Source organism: Rhipicephalus microplus, chromosome 4, assembly GCF_043290135.1.
Source record: "Rhipicephalus microplus isolate Deutch F79 chromosome 4, USDA_Rmic, whole genome shotgun sequence".
NCBI classification, from domain to species: domain Eukaryota; kingdom Metazoa; phylum Arthropoda; class Arachnida; order Ixodida; family Ixodidae; genus Rhipicephalus; species Rhipicephalus microplus.
In genome coordinates this window covers 166,163,279-166,184,548 of record NC_134703.1, presented here as the reverse complement: position 1 = coordinate 166,184,548, position 21,270 = coordinate 166,163,279, and the positions used below count along the sequence as shown (strand labels likewise).

General features: G+C 43.3%; 1 protein-coding gene across 7 annotated transcripts in view; it reads right to left on the bottom strand.

The window, feature by feature from the left end:
* The window catches only part of LOC119172939 (uncharacterized), a 1,216,589-nt gene that overhangs the window by 210,252 nt on the left and 985,067 nt on the right, over positions 1–21,270 (bottom strand). The gene's annotated exons all lie outside the window — the stretch shown is intronic.

Genomic DNA, 21,270 nt, shown 5'->3' with positions numbered 1-21,270 from the left:
TGACACACATGGATGCAAATGGGGATAAGCTCTTTCATAATGCACTGCTTTGTAAAATATAATTATCTAAGTAAGAATAGCTAGAAGTACAAAACTCTTTTCACAGTTGCACTGCTGTAATAGCTATGCTTTTATCACATTTGCAGCTGGCTGCTCGTATGTTGTATTCTGTGCAATGGCATGACACCGTACGATTGTATGAGCACAATATGAGTGGTTGTCGCACATCTGACTGGGGCACCCCAGAGGGGCTTCAGCCGCCATGCCATCATGAAGATGATGGTAGTGTTGAACAATCGTTTGGCTCGGTGCACGCCAGGAGACGACACTGTTAGTAGCCCCATCAGTGCAGGCGTAATTGGCAACTGGGGTGGCCTTACAACATGTCCAGACTATAGAGGGACTATGTGCACAAGCTTACCATGGCTGTGCACCCACAAGGCTACATTTACAACAGTGGTCTCACCAGACATTAGAAAGACGTTAAGGGTGAATGTCAAGTTGGCGTAGATTACTGAAGTAGCGGTCCACAATCGTTGTAGTGCTACTTCGGTGCCAAGGAAATACTGACTTTGAAATAAGATCATCTTTGAGTGATCCGCACGATGTTATTGCGCTTCAAATTGCCCTCTTGAAAAAATGGGGCTCGTAACATAGTTGCCTCGTCCAACATTGCCTGACTTTACTGCACGGCCGCCGATGCTAGTACCAGCAAAGCAAGAGTAGCTGTAGCCACAGAAGCAGCAATGGCCATTGTAGCTTACTGCGATAAGTGCTGTTTGTGAACCTTGCAATGAGACATTGGCTTGCGACACTGGTGCAGAGGCATGCCACTCAGCCACTTCAAGTATAGGATTCGTTTTGCAGCACTCAGTGGAAAGTCGGATTAGTTACTTTGCTGCAGTTTAAGTGGCATGCACTGTTCGGGCATCAGGTCACCGGCATGCGCATTTTTTTCTTTTGTTTAACTTTTCGCCCAGCATCTTTTTTGATTTGATCTGCAGTGGCGGTCGGGCTTGGCGAAAATGGTCATTTTACGCTTTCTAGTGCAAACACACATAGACAGCCGGAGAAAAAACCCGATTGCAGCATCACAGCTGTTCAAGTCTCTCATAGACCGCCACGCTTGCCTCCGTGCACCGCCTTGGCAGCGCGCTCCTGCAAGTGGCCGGTGCTATGAGGGTGAGGCATTCATAAACAAAAAGAAGCATACTGTGCGGTTACACGAGGCATTCTGTCCACAACTTGCACGGGCATGCTTTCCGGCATTTATTTTATTGGTGTAAGGAGCGCGCAGCTATATTTTCTTGCTAATAAACCAGCAATGAGCTAGGAAAAGTTCAAAACCTTGCTCTATAGCTCATTCTTTATTATGATGAGGTGAACTTATGCAAGGCTGCCTTTAAACCTAATGAGGCGAATTTATGAAACATACCCTTGCCTTTTCTCATACTGAAGCTTTTTTTTCCTAATCAAAGAGGGCCTTGTAGTGTTACGGAAGGTTTGTGAATACGGGTCTAGTCTGGCAAGAGGCTACCAGTATTTTTAGAGGGGTGTGCATGAGTACATGTGCTGTAAAATTACGAGTACCTCTGTAATTGCTTATGTCTTAGAAAAAACTTTTTGGGGGCAGTTATCAAGCATCCTTCAGAAGTCCAGTAGTTAACTGGAACACTTTCAATAAGAAGACCTTCTGCACATGAAAAAATTTATATTTATGGTGGCTTTACAGTAGCGTTGCGTAGTCTGAATGAGGAGCAGAACTGAGTGGTCTTTTTTGTTTTTCATTATTTCTTTCTACCTTATTTTTTTCTATTACTTTTTCCCTTTCTCTGTGCTTATTTCTCTTTGTTTGTTTTATTTCTCTCTTTCTCCTGTCTTGCTTTCAGTTCTTCCTGTCTCTTTTGGTCTGTTGCTCTCTTTCTATCTTTTTACGTCTTTATTTCCTTTAGTTATTTTATTTTCCTGTTTCATTTTATAGCTGGCTGCCTTTCTCTTCCCCTGTCTTGTGTTTCACAAGCTCCACTTCAAGCAGAGTTTTCATTTTAATGCTCACACCTGCTGTATTTGGTAGTGGGGTTTGCCCGAATCCTGTAGCGCTTACCCATCTGCGGTTTTCTGCAAACACAAAGTTTTTACAGCTGGCTTAAAAGTCAACTCCGGAGATTTTTCAACCATATCAAGGTAATGGTGCTTGTACGTTTCTTAGACAATAGCTAAAATTCTCAGAAAATTGGAAAAAGCTTTTAATAAGCAAAAAGGCGCAATACTGAAACCCAACGAAGCGCACTGTCTACGCATGACACACTATTTGGTAAGAACCGGAAGTCGCATATTGATCCCGCTGGCGCAGAGTATGAAAACTGTGAAAGCCAGGCCAGCAAAGTGCTGGCCAAACACCACAGAGGAAAGAAGGAAGCTTTTTCGTACCAAACACTGCCGCTGGATTTGCCCAGCCGTCACACTTCACGTTCGTTCTGACTTTGGGTGGCTTGAAGCTGCTTTGTCATGAAACAACAATCGGCAAATGTTTGGCAGTTACGCTTTACCACCTGAATCTTTTAGGCTTACCATTTCACATCGGGTGACGAAATGAAAAACTGTTTGTTCTTTCTTTCGAAACAATACTATAACACAGGAATAAACAGAGACACAAGTTTGTCCGCCACCTGCAAACAAATACGTGTTCTGCAAGCAGGAAGAGTAGGCAAATATGTGTTATACTCATGATTCTCATGGTCGCCGAACGATCGTACTGCTAGAGTCTCCTCTAGTTCATTTTAGGAAACTCTGTTCAGTTGACATGCCAAACGTGATGTTACACGGACAGTGTTGCCAATAACTATTAACTATGGCTAGTCAGTTGATCATTTCGAGGCAAGCCTAAAAATTTATTTGCAAACAATCAGTGCATCTCTCAATCCTGTCATTTGGCATAAATGACAAAAATCTGCGAAGGAACGTACCCACCGAATTCTATTGAGATCCATTGATGTCAAAAAACCACCGGAGTTGATCTTTAAATAGCTGAGCTGTTAAAACATCCTCCATTTTCATTTTGTTGCATTCTCTGTGCCTGTTTATGAATCTCCCAACAAACAAGGTGGCTTTCAGATTACTGCCCAAACATGATGCGACGGCTTCTATGATCAGCTCAGTACAGTATGTTATGGTCACTTTCAGTGATGTGATCAACGAAGCAGTTTCAGTGTAGCTTCTGGAGCAGCTAAAATCTCACTTTGGAGCAACATAACAACCTTTTGATGTTAGGGACGAAGCTCCTTAAAGCGTGGGTCTCTCCATCCTCCATCGTTGTCGTACGTAGCCACCGGGATGCGCAGTGGGAGGTGGCGGTACTTGGAGTGTTCACTACATGGACGCACAGACGGCCAGACAGACTAACAGACGGATGGATGGACGCGCGGAGTGGGTATGTGCCACAGGGGATGGAAGATGGTGCTTGGAGTGTTCACTAGATGGACGCAGGCATGGACGTACAGACAGACTGAAGGCAACAGTCTGTCTGTACAGACTGTTGACTGAAAGCAACAAATAAATATTCAATACTCACAATAACCTTTAACTTCACCAATTATGACATATTTTGGACTCCACAACTTAGTGAATATTTTTTTGCCTGACTTGACAGTGTGTTAAATAAGTTGTAGTTGGTATTGTTTGCGACGATCCCCTCTTCCCCTCCCGGGCCAGAAAAAAAAAAGAGGCATCTAGAATTTGTGGCAGAATTGCATAGAAACGGGCAGTATATGAACGTGACATTAACATCAAGTTGGGTATTTATACCGAGAGCCTGCTACAACACATGGCAAGTTCAGCTACTACCCTTTTCAGCATCGCTGGTTAGGCCAATACTTGTAGCTTTTGCAGAGCCTGCTAGGTGAAATGACACATCATGTTGCAATCTATATGCACCAAGCAAAGTTTTATGGTAGGGCACATGCTTCGATGTTGAAGTTGCCACATTCAAGATACTGCAGTGTGCGCATGTCATTGCAGTAGTGCAAGACCGGTTGCAGTAGGCAAAGTTTCCGAACAGATGGTGGTTATACATCAATATTGTGAGCTCAACCAGGAGCTAGGTGGCTTTTGTCAATTGCCTCTTCATTATCATTAGCTCAAGCAAATAATCTCTGTTGAGTATTCAGTTATTGAGTTAAGATGGCTTGTTGGGCAAGTTGGTATATAGTCTTGGTGGGAACCCCAGCAGCATCAACAGAAAGCAGAAGCAACCAAGGCGAAAAAATACAGGGACAGGAAGGATGCTAGGCTGCCAAGTGACGTGTCTATTACACTGTTGATATTCCCACCTAGATGTTATTGGCCTGGAGAGATTTTAGGACTATGCAGCTCTTATCTGTGTTATTCAATGAGCACTAAAATTTACAGCAGTAACTTAGAGACCCTGCTACATTTTTCAAGTAGTCATCTAATGGCTATTTGAAGGAGTTAATTGTCGGACGAATCGACTGCCGCAACAATTTTCAGTGTCAAGTATGGCCGGAGTTAATGGGGTCGGTCGCGTTTTTAAGTGCTTTCTGTACTAGCGAGCGGGCTGAAAGCTACACAAGAACGTATAAAAAAAGGCAATATCAGGCACACCTGTTCAACAGCGCGCGTCGCTTTTTTTTTCTGGGAATGCTAAGCTACTTGCAGCGCGAGCGAGTGAACATCGCCGCATATTGTGACGGCCGCGGTAACATTGCCCATCACGGGGTGTCAAATCAGCCAGTGGCCGTCCACTTTGAGTTTATGGCACGGTTAGGTTGATGGAATCATTGGGGGAGAGAAGAGCGAACGATTTAAAGGTGTTTAGGAATTGTAAATTCTGATTCACGTGCTGCGCTATGCTTGGCTCACATGCCCTGAGGAGCCTAGACTACCGACTGGCAGCACAATTGAATATGATGCGCAAGTAGGCGCGTAGAGGACACGGGACAGAGCGCGTTTATTTGCCATGGTGAAAAATGGTCGAGCACTCGTGTTTCGATCGCCTACCACTTTTTTTTTTCGCCGAAAGACCGCGAAAACGACGTCTTGGCGCACGCTCAGCGTTAATTGTGCCTCTTCTGTCGAAATGTTTCAGTATGTAGCAGTTTTCACATTTCGGCGCAATTGCCGCAGCAACCTCCTCACCGCAAATGGAGCTGCCGCCATGACATCAATAAAATCGTGTTGTATCGCGGCGCGGAATTTCGAAACTATGATTTCAGCTGTAAGCCTTGTGTAAATGATCGCTCAAACGGCTGTGGTGCACTAAATGGCATCGACAAGACAACCCAGCTTTCCCCAACTCTCTGGACGCGCCAGACAATCCAAGAAGTGTTGGTACGTACGCTGTATGCTTCCATCCATTCATTGACGGCGTCTTCGTCGGCCAAGTTCGCTCGGAACACGGACTCGTGTTTAGTAGACTGCTGGTCATCTCTTACGACCTCAAGTGGCTGACGCATCTCCTCCATTGTGTCTCGATATTGTGCAACAACGCGATCGGCACTCGTAGAAACTTGATGGTCACAACCACAGTGGTAGGACGAACTTCGTGGAGCGATCGCCTTCGTGGACACGACCCAGTGGTCTGACGTCACCGCCGATCCAGCATGTACACTGTGGCCAGTGATGTTTCATTCTACGCCGAAGAATTCGCATTCATAGGCATGAAAATTCCCTATTTCGGGGATTTTCCCTGTCAACGTTGACGAAAGTTCCAGCATATTTCCCTACATAACAGTACTAATTTCTGGTCTCATCTACGCAAACACTATAATTACACGTGTATGACGTACTGGCCACTTTTGAAATCATGACTAGCCCACCCGCTGCCGCACAACAAAGCCATGGCATATTCATTCATATAGTGATAGTACACTGCACATTGCAGGCTTCAAGTCTAACACCAATAATGAACTAGAAATCGCTCCGCGTATATCAAATCTCGAGGGCTCTGCTAGCGTGGTGCATGCACCAGAACCGATTACAGCAGATAAAGGCGCACTGTGACTGCTGATTATCGGTTGTCATATGAGAATTTAATCATTCCTGAAATACCCGGCAATATTGCGAAGATTCCTTTTGGCTCAAAATGACAGCCGAAAATTCCCCGATAAAACAAAAAATTTTCTGCACGGAACATCACTGACTGGCTGCGCCTGTGAGACATACTTCACCGTGTGTAAGCGCTTTGAAAGGTGGTTTCACTAACGCATAGGTTCTCTGGGCGGTGAAACCAACCACTTTGGGGATATTCGCAATGCCGTGAAGCGACCTTTCAAGACTGAGTGTGGTTATAGTGTCTGCAACCCTGTTAGTTTTAAACAGCAAAGTTCATTGGACGTTTGTATTTCTAGTGGGATAAAATCATATCATCCATCTATATTAAAACACTTGTGGGTTCTTATAGCAATAAGAACAAAATATTATTGAGAAAATTGAGTTCATGTGTGTTACAAAAAAAATCAAGCAATGCTTTATACCGCACGGCACGAGCAATGAGGTGGCATCTCGCTTCCAATTTTCTTTGTCTATTTGAATAGAACCATCATATGCATCATTTATAAATTTGTTTTACTGTTCTTGCGTCATCTCTATTCTCAAAATGTACATTCTGAATTTTTTTTTGAAATTTTGGGTATACAGTGTTTTTATTTCATAAGTTGATAAGACAGATGTTTGGGGTAGTTGCTGATAGGGAATCAACATATTTGTACAGCGCAAGACTACGAGTAGTTACGACGTAACTACGGAAGAAGAGACAAGGACAGAAAGAGCGCTGACTTCAACTGAAATTTTATTAACGAAAATGCTGGAAATATATACTCATGACGTAACACCACCGCGCAATGTATTTCATCACAGCAAGACAATCATAATCTCATTATATGGTTACAACGCCACAGCTCAGCACAAGTTCATAATAAATTGTGTCAAAGCCAGAAACACGCTTTCTTTTTTAGTCAGAGCAAGCGAAGGCAGGCTGATACATCGATCACCCAGCATTTGCATTTCATTGGCCTCCATAATCTCTCGTGTTAGCTGCTGACGGTGTTTGGCTACAACAGTGCACTTTTCGAAGTGTTGGAGGGCCCTATTAAGTTTAAAAGCTTGTTATATGGGCCAAGTAGAAAGCCTTTAAACACAAATATTTTACTGTGTATAACTTGAAATGTAGTCTTATTTAAATCACACATTTAATAGAAACTTGCTTCCACTTTGCTTCAACCCAAAAAAGCGTAAGTCAGAAAAACTTCTGGAGCTTGCTCAGACTCGGACTCAACAAAAATTTTTGGGAGCCGTACTGACTATCACGAAAATTTGTTCAACAGGACTCGCTCGGACTCACTGTCTTTTTCGACCACAATGCCAGTGCTTTTTAACACCGAAATTTCACGTAATCGATGCTCTTCTTGGCACCTTTTCATATGGTGCCTTCGAATACAAGTTATGAGTGCTCGTAAACCAGTAAGGTCATTTTTCTTGAAAGAGATGACAGCGTAATATATATTCATCACCAACTTCCTTTAGTTGTCAATGATAAGGGAAAGGTCAAGGCCTTCCACCATGCAATTCATGCCACTGATCAATAAATATTCAAATGGTATATAAAAGACACTGCTTTGAAATATGTGAGCACTGACGCGAGTATGAACGCTGATCTGGGTAAAGCAGATAGTAATGCTGAAGACGAGTAGATATGACCATAGCTTGGCAAACAAAAATCAAACTCAGATTCCCTCAGGAAATGTATCATGCACTTTAGACTCGCTCGGACTCAGAATCACCAAAATTTTCCAGAGACGGACTGTTCTGTTCTGTTTTAACTGTTTTGCTGTGGAGAGCTGGAGGTGCCTATTGCCTCGGCTACTCCATATCACAAAGTTCTGCAGCGAAAAATAAAATAATAATACAGAACGGTATCCAAAAATTAACAATACGGAAAAGAAAGAAAAAAAGAAAAAAAAAACATAAAAGCACAATGAAATCAGTTCAAATATCATGCCAATACACAGTTTTCTTCACACAGTTCACACAGTCATAAACTACTTACACGCACACCTTACTACTCTAATGTCAGTATATACATAACCACACTTTATATAATACCCATCTCTGGCTGTCAGTCATAGGCGCTTGTCCAGTCCGGTCTCCACTAAAAAGTCTGTCAGGAAGATTATTGCCTTTTTCTGGAGATGCATCTCAGACCATGGTCTAAGTAGTTTCTTTATTGTGAGGGGCCGTCTGTCTAAACTTGCTAATTTGTTCTTTAATTTTTTTCTTTCATTCGCGTATTTAACGCACTCCAAAAGAATATGGCGAACATTTTCTTCTGCATGACCGCAATGGCATTCCGGTGAGTTGGATCGATGTATCTTGTGCAGGAAGCTGTTTGTGTATGCTTTTTCCAATCTAAGTCGGTGGATCAATGTCTCTAGGTGTCGTGTCTAAGTCGGGGGATCAATGTCTCTAGGTGTCTCTAGGTGTCATGGAAAATTTTCTGTGTGGATCAATTTCATAAAGCACCGTATCCTTTGATTTAGGGCTCTCAAACCACTTCTCCATCAAACAATGGTTAGCTCCTTGCGATATAAAATGCCGAATATCCGCCCCAGACATAGGGATTGCGCAATCCCGTCCTTCCTTCAATGCTTTCTTCGCGAGACTATCAGCATCTTCATTTCCCTTTATTCCAATGTGGCTGGGTATCCATTGTAATACGATGTTGTGACCCTGCGATAAGGCATATGCCACAGTTTCTGCGATACATTGTGCTGTTTCACCATTTTTGTAAGGTGACCTCACATTTCTGATTAGCTGAAGAGCAGGTTTGCTATCAGTGCATATCCCCCATTTTCGTGGCTTTGGATTCTCGCAGATAAGCTTAACTGCTTCAAAGATAGCCACCAATTCTGCTGTCGTCGATGAAGATTTGTGCGATAATTTGTACATCTTCTTTTTCTGAATTTCGGGTATAAAGACCGCACAGGCTGGCGCTTCTTCTGTGCATGATTCGTCTGTATATATCTTCGTTTTTTCATTATGCATTACATGAAGCTGATGAAGTACCAACTGTGCCACTACTAGAGGTGCCATGTCTGCTTTCTTCTGTATGCCGTCTATTTCATGGATAACGTTGAGAAGTGGCAGCGTCCAAGGTGGTTTTGAAGGTTTCCATTGTTTAAATTCTGGTACTACTGCTTGAAATGATGATATAGTATCCTGTAGTCTCGTTGCCATCCTTTCTGTTAGTGCACCAGATTTAAAATGACTTTCATGTTGCGTGAAAATTCTAAATAAATTTCGAGATGTTTCTTTAGTTCGGAGTACTGCCAAAGGTGGCTCTCGAGCCTCCGCATACACTAAAGCACTGGAAGTTGACCGTGGTAAACCCAGACATACCCTCATTGGCTCCTTGCCAATAACAAGTGAAGTCTCCTTTCGGTGGAGGCTGGGAGTCCGTGCAGCAGAGGCAGTGAGTAAGTTACGATGGGACGTATCCAGGCAACATGTAGGACTAATAACGACTCATTAGTACCACCCCATTTGGCCCCGCAAAGATGCCGGAGGATTCGAATGGCCTGATTCACTTTTTGTTCCGGGGACTGGACATGAGGCGACCATGTTAGTCTCCGGTCTAAAATTACTCCCAAGAATTTATGAGTTTTAACCATTTGAATAGGCTGATTTTGCAGAATAATCTGAAAATTTCCAGGCCTTTTTAATGTAAACGGAAGTATGGCTGTTTTAGCCAGACTCAGTGCCATACCTCTTTTTTCAGAAAGCGGTCTACATAATCCAATCCTTCTTGTAGAGTTTGTTGTACATCCAAAAAAAGATGGACCAGACGTCCATATACTTATATCATCAGCATATACTGAACATCTGATTTTAGGTGGAAGATTATAAGGGAGCTGCGCCATGACTGCATTAAAGAGAGTAGGGCTTAGCACGCTGCCCTGTGGCACTCCTTGGTTGACGACATGTTCTGACGTTGGGCCCTCCTGCGTAAATACAAAATTTTTCCGGTGCTTCAGGAAGTCAGCGATCCAACGCAGTATCTTGCCCTTGAATCCCTGTAACGCAAGACCTTCCAGAACGTGAACGTGACTCACTGTGTCGTATGCTCGGTGGACATCAAGGAATACAGCGACAGTGATGTTTCCTTGCGTTCGTTGGTTTTCCACATCTGTGACCAAATCCAGAATGCAGTCTATTGTGCATCTACCTTTTCTGAAGCCGGCTATGCTTTCTGGTAGTAGTTTTTTCATGTCATGCCACCATAAAATTAGTTCATTGATCATTTTTCTATCACTTTTGAAAAACAAATTGTCATACTAACCAGCCTAAACGAGTCCAACTGCATAGGGCTCTTCCCTGGCTTTAGCAACGGTACTACTTTTGATATCTTCCGACTTTCCGGAACTTTGTCTTCTTGCCATCTTTTATTATAGATGTCCAACAGGTGTAATTTTCCTTTTTTGCACAAATTAGCAAGAGCAGCGTATGTAACTCCATCTGTTCCTGGTGAACTTGTTCGTTTTACTGAAGACAGCACGTGTTGGAGCTCCTCTGGTGTGAAGCCGTCATCCAGATCTGATGAACTGATCGCAGAGAACTTTGTTACAACCGCCGAAGCTGATTCTGCTGAGGATTTATATTCGCTAGTTTGGGCGGTCTCTCCATATCTCAGTATAAGATCGCAAAATTCTTCGGCAATCACACGTTCGCTAACTCCTCGAGACAGCGCTAGGGCCTGTAGTGGTCTCGAGTGGACTACTGACTGTCGGAGGGCGCGTACCATGTTCCACAGTTGAGGCGCCGAGGTAAATGGAGAAAGTGAGGCACATAAATCTTGCCACCCTTTGGTTGAAAGCTTCTGCAGTTGGTTACGCAATGCAGAATGTACTTTCTGTGCAAGCTTGAAATCTTCTAAATTACCCGACCTGCGCTATCTTCTTTCAGATCGGCGTCGTATTGCTCGAAGCCTCTCATACTCAGCGTCAACACCCACATACCCATCTGGAATGGGTACTGCACGAGTTGCTTTTGTTAGAAATTTTTTTATCTTCGATGCATACGTTTCTGCGTCAGAACAAGGTTCAAGATTTTGTCTCTGTAGTTCTCGAAAGATTGCCCAATTTGTAATTCTTGTTGTGCGGATATTTCTCGTTTTCTTCAACATTGGGTGATATATGAATACTGGCAAGTGGTAACTTCCTCTTGTATCAGTGTCTGCAGTCCAGTCTGCTCCAGCCGCTAATTCAGAGGAGCACACAGTGATGTCTAGTACGCTGCAGTAGTTATGCCCCTGTAGAAACGTCGGAGAACCATCATTTAGTATAGTGTAACCATAATCTTCGCATATTTTTACTATAGCAGATCCCCTTACACTACGACGCTCACTACCCCACAATTCATGGTGCGCGTTAAAATCACCACATATAATTATGGGATCACGGTCAGATCTACACACTGCGGCCAACTCTGCGTATGAAACGTTTGCTTGAGGGTGCACGTAAACACTAACTACAGTTACAGTAATGTTACCAAACTTCACCTGGCATCTAACAAATTTCGGAGCATCTGTTTTTGAAGTAGCCACAAGTGTCGACGGAATATCGCGTCTCACACACACCATCACTCTGCTTTTTGCAGCAGGACGTTCTGCTTGGTACACCACATAATTGGACAAGCTAAAGTTAGTCGATACTCTTGTTTCGGAAATACACAAAATCGGAAACCCGTGCTGAGCGACAAATTTCCGAAAGTCTCCACTCTTATTCTGCAAACCGTTGCAGTTCCACTGGAATATTGCACTTCTTTTGTACCAGTTAGATAGTCCGGTAGCCATGATTACGACAAGAGAACATGCTCAACATCTAGCAGCAATTTCACTACTGGTAAAGAACCTGCTTGTGGCAGGGATCGAAGAATTGCTTTAAGAGCCGCAAAGATTATTGGGAAAATGACTGGCTCGTTTCCAGCTGTCTCCGCCGAGATCGCATTTCTTGAAGAATTTTTCCTCAGCAAGCTGCTGTGACCCTTCCCTTTGGTAGCCAGTGGCTCCTTGGCGGTGTCTGGCCCAGCAGAAAGTTCCACTTCAGCATGTTCCTGGGCCCGGACTTCTTTGCCAACGCGATGTTTTGGTGCTGAGCGCTTCAATACTTCCGAGTAAGAGTCGTGGCGCCGCTGTTTTGCATTTCTTTGTGCCGCAGGAACATCTTCGACTATATCCGCGTTGGGTGCTGGGCCTCTTTGTATCTTATGGTACCCTTTTACAATTCTCTCTCTTTGTGCTGCTGATGCCAAACGGTTTCGAGAGAAGCCTGAGAACGATGCCGGATGTGGTCCTGCACAGTTGGCACACTTAGGTTGACGCTTCGAGGTGCATTCTTTGTAATCATGTGCTCCCGCACATACCTTGCATCTCTTGGTTCCCCTGCAAGTCTTAGCCTTATGCCCATATCTCTGGCAGTTGTAATACCTTACCGCCGGCTCAATGTATTCCTCGACAGTGTGAACCGTAAAGCCGAGAGCAACTCTTTTTGGCAATGGCATGTCATGTCTAAACTGGAGTATTACATTACGTATGGGCTGCATTGTGGCACTTCCACCTTCATTTCTTGCCCATCTCTTTTGTCGTGTGACTGAGATTACTCCAGCATCTTTAAGATATTTCAGTAGGTCATACTCACTGTATTCGAGTGGAACATCTCTTATCTTTGCTAGGGTCTTCATGTGAGACTGAGGTCTCACATGAAGAGACTGAGGTCTCTCATGAAAAGGATGTACAGGCAACCCAGCCAGACTCTTGATCAGCAGCAACTTGTTTGCCGAGTACAGAGACCGTACTTCAACACAAAAACTTCCGTCTCTGTTGATTCTTGATGATGTCACTTTCTCATTGATAGTAGAGATTATCTCAGATGCCATGCGATTGGGATTCACCTTCCAGAAGGAGTCCTCGGCAGCGATTGGTCTGAACACCACGGGTATCTCCGTAGCTCGGTTCTTGTGATGGATGACCACCGTGTAAGTTCCCTCGTCTTCCTTGGGTGCTTCTGTATCCATCTGTGTCATGTCATTAAGGGAGTACGTCGATGTAGCATCATCGTTGTCAACCTCTTCTTCCTCCTCTGTACGCCTCTTCTTGCACTGCGAGGCCTCGCTGTTCTCTGTATGGGACGTCGATATTGTTGCTGGGCCTGCAGCAACTTGAAGTCGAGCGGGATGGATAAGTGATGCTCCGCTTGGCGCTAGCGGCCTCTTGTTGTCCCCCATACCCGGGCTTTGCCAGGTATGAGGCACGGGCCCGCTAAGGGGCAATTCTGATCGCGATGCGTAGTGAAACTCCGACTCACCGATGTTTAGCTGCCTCTCTGGAGACAGTCCACCCACCGCACACACTGTAAAAAGATCCTGAACTCAATATCATAACTGAATTAAGAGAGCGAAATGAAGCTACGGGCTTCTTCCATTCACTTCTTCTTCCTTCTCTCATTTGGACGCACACTCACAGAAATGTTAAACTGGGGTCTCTCATGCTGAGACTAGCGCTTCGATCCGAGTTAGAGCGAGTAGACTATGAAGTGAGTTCGCTGATATCTACAAGAAAGAGACATTCCTGGTATAAGAGCAGAAAAGGACACTGTTAAGAGGCGAGGAAATTACACAAGCGCATGTGATATTCGTAAGCCTAGTTCTTATTCGTAAAATTCCTAAGGTGTTTTGATCATATTAAAAATGCTTGATTTTAAATGATTCAACCAAATTACTAATTGTTTAACCTCACATAACAATTTTTCATCACTAAACCTTGCAGTTCTTGCTTCTCTGGCTGTTTTGGACAGGTGTGTGGAAGAAGTTGAGGCCGAAAATCCCATAAATGTTTTCTGACTGGACGAACTGTTGGAGGCCTATGTTTTTCAATCAAATGTTGAATGGTAGAACTGAAGATTACCAAGCATATACAAGCTGTCTTGTCAGGTTTCATGCATGTTCGGAATTCGCTGTGAGGAGGGCTCGACATTTGTAATCAATTTCCAGCATTTCTAGTGCAATGAAGCTGTAATGTTCTGGTACAATTTTTTTAAAGGGACTGTCTACTGCACAGAACTTTTTGCTCATTGTGGTGAAAATGAGAAGATTGTTAATCTCATCAGCACCAATGAGCATGTTTTTGTACCATATAAAAGGAGTAATTTTGATGTTGAATATCTATAGAGCAACTGCTGGCACCACCCAGAAGCGATGTGGTCCTAATTATCCACACAGAAATGCTCGCAAGTAGGCTGATTTTGCTTAAAAGCAAACATGTTTAACTCGAATTTGCATTTCATTCACTTGAGGCAGCTTTAGACTGCACAAGAGAGTATTTTTGCTTGTTTTATCACGCGTTCAAAGAGGCACCGTGGCACTGCCGGCGAGACGATCGCGTGCTTGCCTACGGCAGAGAAAAGCGAGTGCTGCGTCTGGCGCCGCTCTCAACAACAACAACAAAAAATGTCTTCGGCAAGTATTAGCACAACTGACTTCAGTAAATTTTCAAACCTTGCCCGAGCGTCCAACGTCATCTAGTAATGTTGCGCGAGCCTTTGTGCTTAAAGTGCACAACAGTACTTACCAAAGTTCTACATTGGAGAGCATTTTGCCATCACGTTTCGCTTAATCATGTTGCCCATGCTAGCTCTCATCCCGTATGCAACGCAGAACACCTAAACACAACTGCAAGACAGCGGGGACCTTCTGCTGTTTTGTGAAGAACATTTCATGTTTGTTTTAGTTGCATGCACACTTGGCAGGAGTAAAACCACTAGAGTTCGTTTCACAATGCTGGCGTACCAGTGTTGCTGGAACGAACTCTTCCCCTCAACTGTGGTGGTTTTTTGGGCTAACTAAACAAAGCTGGAGAAACTTCGGTAATACATTATCTGACAATTTCCATGCTTTATACGACCAGCACGGTGTATGTAGTATTATTGGTGAAGGCCTTGCAAAAACTGCACACGGTTTAGTTTTAGACTTTCACACTATTGTGATCACGTCCACCAGCCATCGTTCTGGGCGTTCATCACTCCCATGGAAGAAGACTGAACACAGAATAAAAAATTTTTTCTCAGGGTTTCTACACACTTGCCAGAGAAACCGTTGGAATGTTGGACACTTCAGACGTATGCTTTTTATTGCGATACAAAACAGCAAAGCAGTGGAGGACTATCATAGTCACTTGTAAGTGAAAGACTTCCTTGGGGTGCTGCCTTGTATTCTGGCCTTCAGAGCTTGTGTTTGAATGACTGAATTACTTATGAGCCCAGACTCAGAAAAGACACTGCACTTGTTTGCGCTTGTTTCATCATGAACCTTTACCAACACACCCAACTGGCAGTCATCCTACATACTTATGAGCACTAAATAAAGCTAGAATAGGTTTATCGTCATTGTACCCTACCCACCAGAAGCTTCAGATGGTCTCGTCTAGCCTCTCGATGCCCATGGGGTGTGTGAAAAATGATGCAAACAGACAGTTTTTTTTTCACTTGTGTATTTATTTGCTTATTTATAAATAGTAAAATCACCAATGTTCATTTTAATGAGTTTAGTACAGTAAGGACATAATTGTAACACACTGTTAATACAAAATAATTGAACTCTCTTTTTTTGCAAATGTTGCTTTCATTCCTTATTGAGCCACCTTTGTTGCTTCTCAGCGCACAAGCTCCGTCATCCATTGCAACGCACCCCCACAAGGCAGTCCTACATGCCCATGAAGCATAGAAAAATGTGAGCCATGTAAACTCAATACTGTGTGCCCACAGTTGACATGCATCTCCATGTGCAGTACCCTATAGGTGTGCTGCTTGCCGAAAATATATCTGGTAAGCTTAGTGATCAAAATCTGTCATCGACAATGCACTTCTCTTAGTGTTGTATGCATTATGTCTTCAGGTCTTCTTATTGTGCTGCTTGTGTGCTTCTCTGTGTGTTCAATTTCCTGCCTTCTTTTTGACTTGTACTATAGTTCTGATACATCTAGGATTGCTGACTGTTTCCATTTCCTCACATTTCGTTGCAAAGTTCTGAGAAATTAGAATAAAGATTGACTTTAAAGCAGGTCGCAGAACTCGGTACTTAAAAACACTTTGGTGTCTTTCCTACTTGCAGGCTGGCCACCAAAAACAGTACGAACCTTGGTGCTAAGGGCTTGAATGCCACTGGGCTTTAGTGCCACCAAGAGCGAGGGGATTGCATCGTAATGGAAGAAGAGCATGCACGTGATCACGTGCGATGCAGCAGCAGTACTGACGCGAGGGGGACAGAAAATAAAGAAAGCATTGGTTGTGTGAAAACCTGTCGAGTCTTTTTCTCACATGTGCTACACAAGGTATACTAACATTCTCCTCATTGTGGACATGTACTGTGATAGGGACAGCAGCTGCCTTTGTGTAGTATTTATGAATGCTTTGTTGTTGTTACTAACACAAAGCTATCACATAATTTAACCTTTTACTTCACAAAAATTATAAAAGAACTGTAACAATTACAAGAGCAAGCCTGAAAATGTTGATACTTCATGTTACTTTGCCTGAAAAATGTTAGTTTTTGAAGCATGAAGTTGGTTTTGTTTATACCCAAACAAGTGAACTCCACTTCTTAAAGGAGTGCCAACCCCTGGAATTCGACTAAGTTGGCATAAAAAAGACTAAAGCATCTACTTTCAGTGCTTGCAAGGAATGCTGCGTGAATGTCAACCGTTTGGCATGCTATGTACACAACTGTGTACACCACTTGATTTTTCTATTTGTATTTGTAGGGGATAAGAAACATCAAAATATATTGACTTTTTCATCTCTTTATTTAACTTCGTTTTGCAGCATACAGTTGCATATTTATTTTTATTTTATTTACTCTCAAAATCCTTACGGCAATAATAGAGGGGACTGGTACAAAGTAGACAAGGAAAATACAGCATGAAAAGTTATAGTTATTAAACAAAGAAAAACTCATCATTATACAATGTTAGCTGTGCAAGGACAGTAAACAGAACACATAATTCAGCCTGTAAATACAGAATATTAGTTAGTCTATTTTGAATAATTACAGAACACTGAGTAAAGTTTATTGGAAAACAATTACTAATAGTGACATGTCTTCAGGTAGTTGGTTTCAATGTACCAATGTACAAGATGAAAACACTGGGAATCGCATAATGCGATGCCAACCTTATGATAAGGTCACTGCAATGGGATATGTACTGAGGATTCAGGATTAGTTGGTCATGCAGGGTGGTATGGCAGAATAATTCGTGAAATGAAGCCAAATAGAATATTTTCCAAGGTGGTGCAAAAGAAGTAAGGCTTCGGCTGGATGTCATTGAAGTTATACCAGCAAAGCAATTACAGTGAGAAGGTTCCAAGCGGATGGGGTTATTTTGTACAAACAAGTGAATCAAGTTGTCGTAGCAAGGTTCTCGCACAGAAGAGGAATATTTAAGTTTGGGACGTAATGATGTTTCATATAGGAGTAGTTTTAGTGTATATCGTGGTTTTGAGAAGTTGCAATGTATGTAGCCTAACTTGTAATCGGCATTATTAGTAACATATTCAGTGTGAGGTGCCAGAGGTAAGTTTAATGTGATAACAACACCCAATTATTTGTATGAACTGACTATTTATATGAGGACATTTACCTAGTATGTTAAGAAGATGTCTGCATATCTTCTTACGCACATTTGCTTACATTTACGCATGTTTAATCTATGTCAAGGTGTTTCATGCATTTGGCACTGTATTCACTGCCTGCATTGCTTCATTTGTGGTGCTGGCAACAGTGCTGTCACCAGGGATATTTTAGGGGGAGAGAGGAACACATGCTCAGTACAATACTTGCAACAACCCTGAATGGCAGTGAAAAACTTGTGCAAAGACACATGCCAGTCATGAGGCATTAGAACATTGATACTTGTATAATGCCTTGCTGAATCGAAACTTCGTATAGAGATTAAATAAGAGGTGTGAGCATAACATTTCATAGCTCTGCATATGGATATCCTCGCACTTGTCGAAATTTATATTTTAGGGCTTCGGGATTTATAGATGTCCACATCTCTTTGAGAAACATAAACTAGTATGCCAGCAGTCGTCAAGCTTCTAATCTTCATAACTGCAAAAATATTAGAAATGTATGCAAAGGAATAAGCTATCTTTTATCCTCAATGCCAAAAGACATAATAAATTGGGTGTATTATGCTGTGTCTATAGGTGCTATTATGATTACAAAGACGATGTGTACAGCTGACTGAAATGCGTGGCCTCCACATTTGACCAGCAGCTTCCGTTGGCAAATATTTTTACATTTTCAAGGCCACTTGTGGCAGCCTCAGTTGGTCTAATTTTGTTCAGAATGCTTCTTCAATATTAAGAAATATATTGTTTTTTTCTTTTTCCAACAACTTATAAATCTTAGAACCAGTCTACTATTTCCTCTGATTTTAACATTACATTGCAGTGAAACGCCAAGTTCATCGGCTGAAGAAGTGTATAGGCATTTTAGACAACTCGTGCAAGAGCTTTCAGAGCTTCACAGAAAATAGGCATTGCTGGCATTAACCGATATATTTGCCACCATGCCTATGAAAGCTTTGCAAAACAATTTCCAGAATATATGTGCCTTTGCAGCATTTTCTACCTGGCATATGCTGTGTTGCAAGAGGCAGTTGAACTATTTGCTGCATTGAATATAATATGTGTTTCTAAAGTGTATACTGTTGAATATTGAAATCTTATTGCATCTTATAATCCTTGCAGAAACCAGGCAGTCATATGCACGGATGTTTATTTGAACAGGTACATGCGTAAGGACTGGCTCTCACCTATAAAAGGTTGGATGATGAGGGGTCTAAGCAAGCAATGATCCTCTGATACTTCGACTAGCATTTCACCCCAGCAAAGCATTGGTTTTAAATGATTCAAAAATAAAACAAGGTGTAATTGCAAGATCCTGGGTGACTTTTATGGTCTCATAGTTTCCTAAACGTAACTATGGCACTGCAGTCATTCAGTTGCCATGGGAATGATGGATACTTCACAGATTTGCCTAGCTTTCATGTTTGCAGGCTTCCAATGCACTTGTGGCTGTGTTTATAGCTATGCATTGATTTTAAACTTTGCTAAACTTTGTCTTGTGGCAAAGCGAATTCAGGCCACATGGAGCTAAAAGAACGAACATTAGACACATTCATGTACTACCCATCCCTGCCATGCTAGCTGAAGCGCTGTGCGTTGCAGCTGCCACAGACATTAGCATCAAAGTTCCCTATGTTTCATTTAGAGCATGCTCTATGCTTTAGAAGATCCTCCAGTGTATCTCTATGCATGGTCTGCACTCCTGCTTTTATTTCAATTTCATGTGACGACTATGTGGCACTTGTAAAGAGGTATGTTTTTTTTTACTTGCCATCAAGTTTGCATGAATGCTTGTTGGACAAGGGCGGGTTGTAGAAAAAAAGAGAAAAACATCATGTCGAGGTGCTCGGTCGCATATCATAACGTTGCGCGTGTCGCCACAGCTTCACCGCATTACACATGCATGCTGCACTGAAGCGCCAAAAAAAAAAAAAGAAAAGAAAACACGGGCGCTTTTTTCTCCAGGACGCACCAGAAAAACTTTTGTTTTTGTTCGAAACTTACTTGCGCTGATAGGCAATATTTTAGCAGTGGCGTTCTTTAGCCTTAATGATGGCGTATTATCTTGTCTGTGTAATATACCAAGGAGGCGTTGAATATACGAACGGGCGAGGCCGGAAGCTTTACTTGTTTTAAGCCGCACAATGGCGTTTGGAAGGTCTTCGTGTTGCATGGCATGTTCCCTATTTATAAAGCGTAGATTAGAAGTCAGTGCTGAGCATCAGCTAAAGCTAATTAACGCTGAAGTGACGACCGCAACGTAGCGGAGTGTGATTTTTCCGAAACCCCCTTTCTGACCAGCGACGAGGCAAGGCTTGACACAAGTACGTCATCGCGTCGTTTTGTGTTGATTGCATACGACTTAGTAAACATCCAAACTTACATCGTTAATAACAGGCCGGCAAAACTTTGGGCAGAGCGAGGAGCGCAGCGCAGCGGCGATACGAGGTGCGCGCACTGCTTGAAACATGAACGATTGAAAGATGTCAATCGTAGAGGGTTTTCTTTTTCTTGATCACATCGTTCCAGTGCCCACTTGCGTCATGAACGAGTCGGCTTTCGGTTGCGAGAGGCTACTGGTGGGCGCACACGATTTCTTCGCGAGTATCCAACTCAAACTCGGCGCAGGGCCATATGCCTTGGCAGGGCTTCCTTCCGCGAGCGTGACCCCCCGCTAGCTGCAGCAGCAGCCTCCGGCAACACTGTACGAAAATGCGGGGAGTGACAGCGCGATGACACAGTTAGGCTGGCGGAAATGCATAGTCTCTAAGACCGCTGGGCCGCGGTGCATTGTGGGGGGCTCTATCCGCTCGCCTTTGTAAACTCGCCCCCCGGGCCGCCGGACAGTGGCTTTGAGAGCAGGAGAATCGCGTCAGAGACCGCCTTGATCTCGGCGCGCTGCTCCCGTGCCCACCTCTTGCCCCAATCCCGAAAGCGCTCCGTCACTCCGGCCTTCACCGTGAAACATTCACTGCCGCCTAAGTTCTGGTCGCCCATGAGTGAACCGATGAGATAGGTTCACTCTAAACATTTTTACACCCGTAATGGTGTATTTGTTTTGTCCCGTGGGCAACACCCTCTTTGATGTCTAGGAACACCCTAAACAATAAGGTGTCTACAAACACCCTGAACCGTAGGATGTAAAGAAGCGTTACACCCTACTTTAAAAGGTGTTTATGAACACCCCTAAACTATGTGTGTTGGATGAAGCTACACCCATGCGAGTGGGGCGTACACTGAAAACCCCCTTGAAACGATGGCAGTTATATGGATGAGCATACTTGATCAAATCAAGCGCAATTAACGGGCAACAAAAGCAGAGACACAGGAGGTGACGCTTAGACTTGTGTGTTGAGGAGAGCCGTTCACAGCACTTCAATACATCAAATATGCATCACCAACTGGCCCAAGCCGCAATTGTTCTCAGGGAGAAGCATATATGAACCTTCTTTGCGGCTGACAAAATAAGGTGCCATGGTCTTGAATGAGCAGCATGAGACCAGTGTATGTATGTGTACGTAGACTGGGCCGTAAACGACAAAGACGTGGAAGGCACACACACACACACACACACACA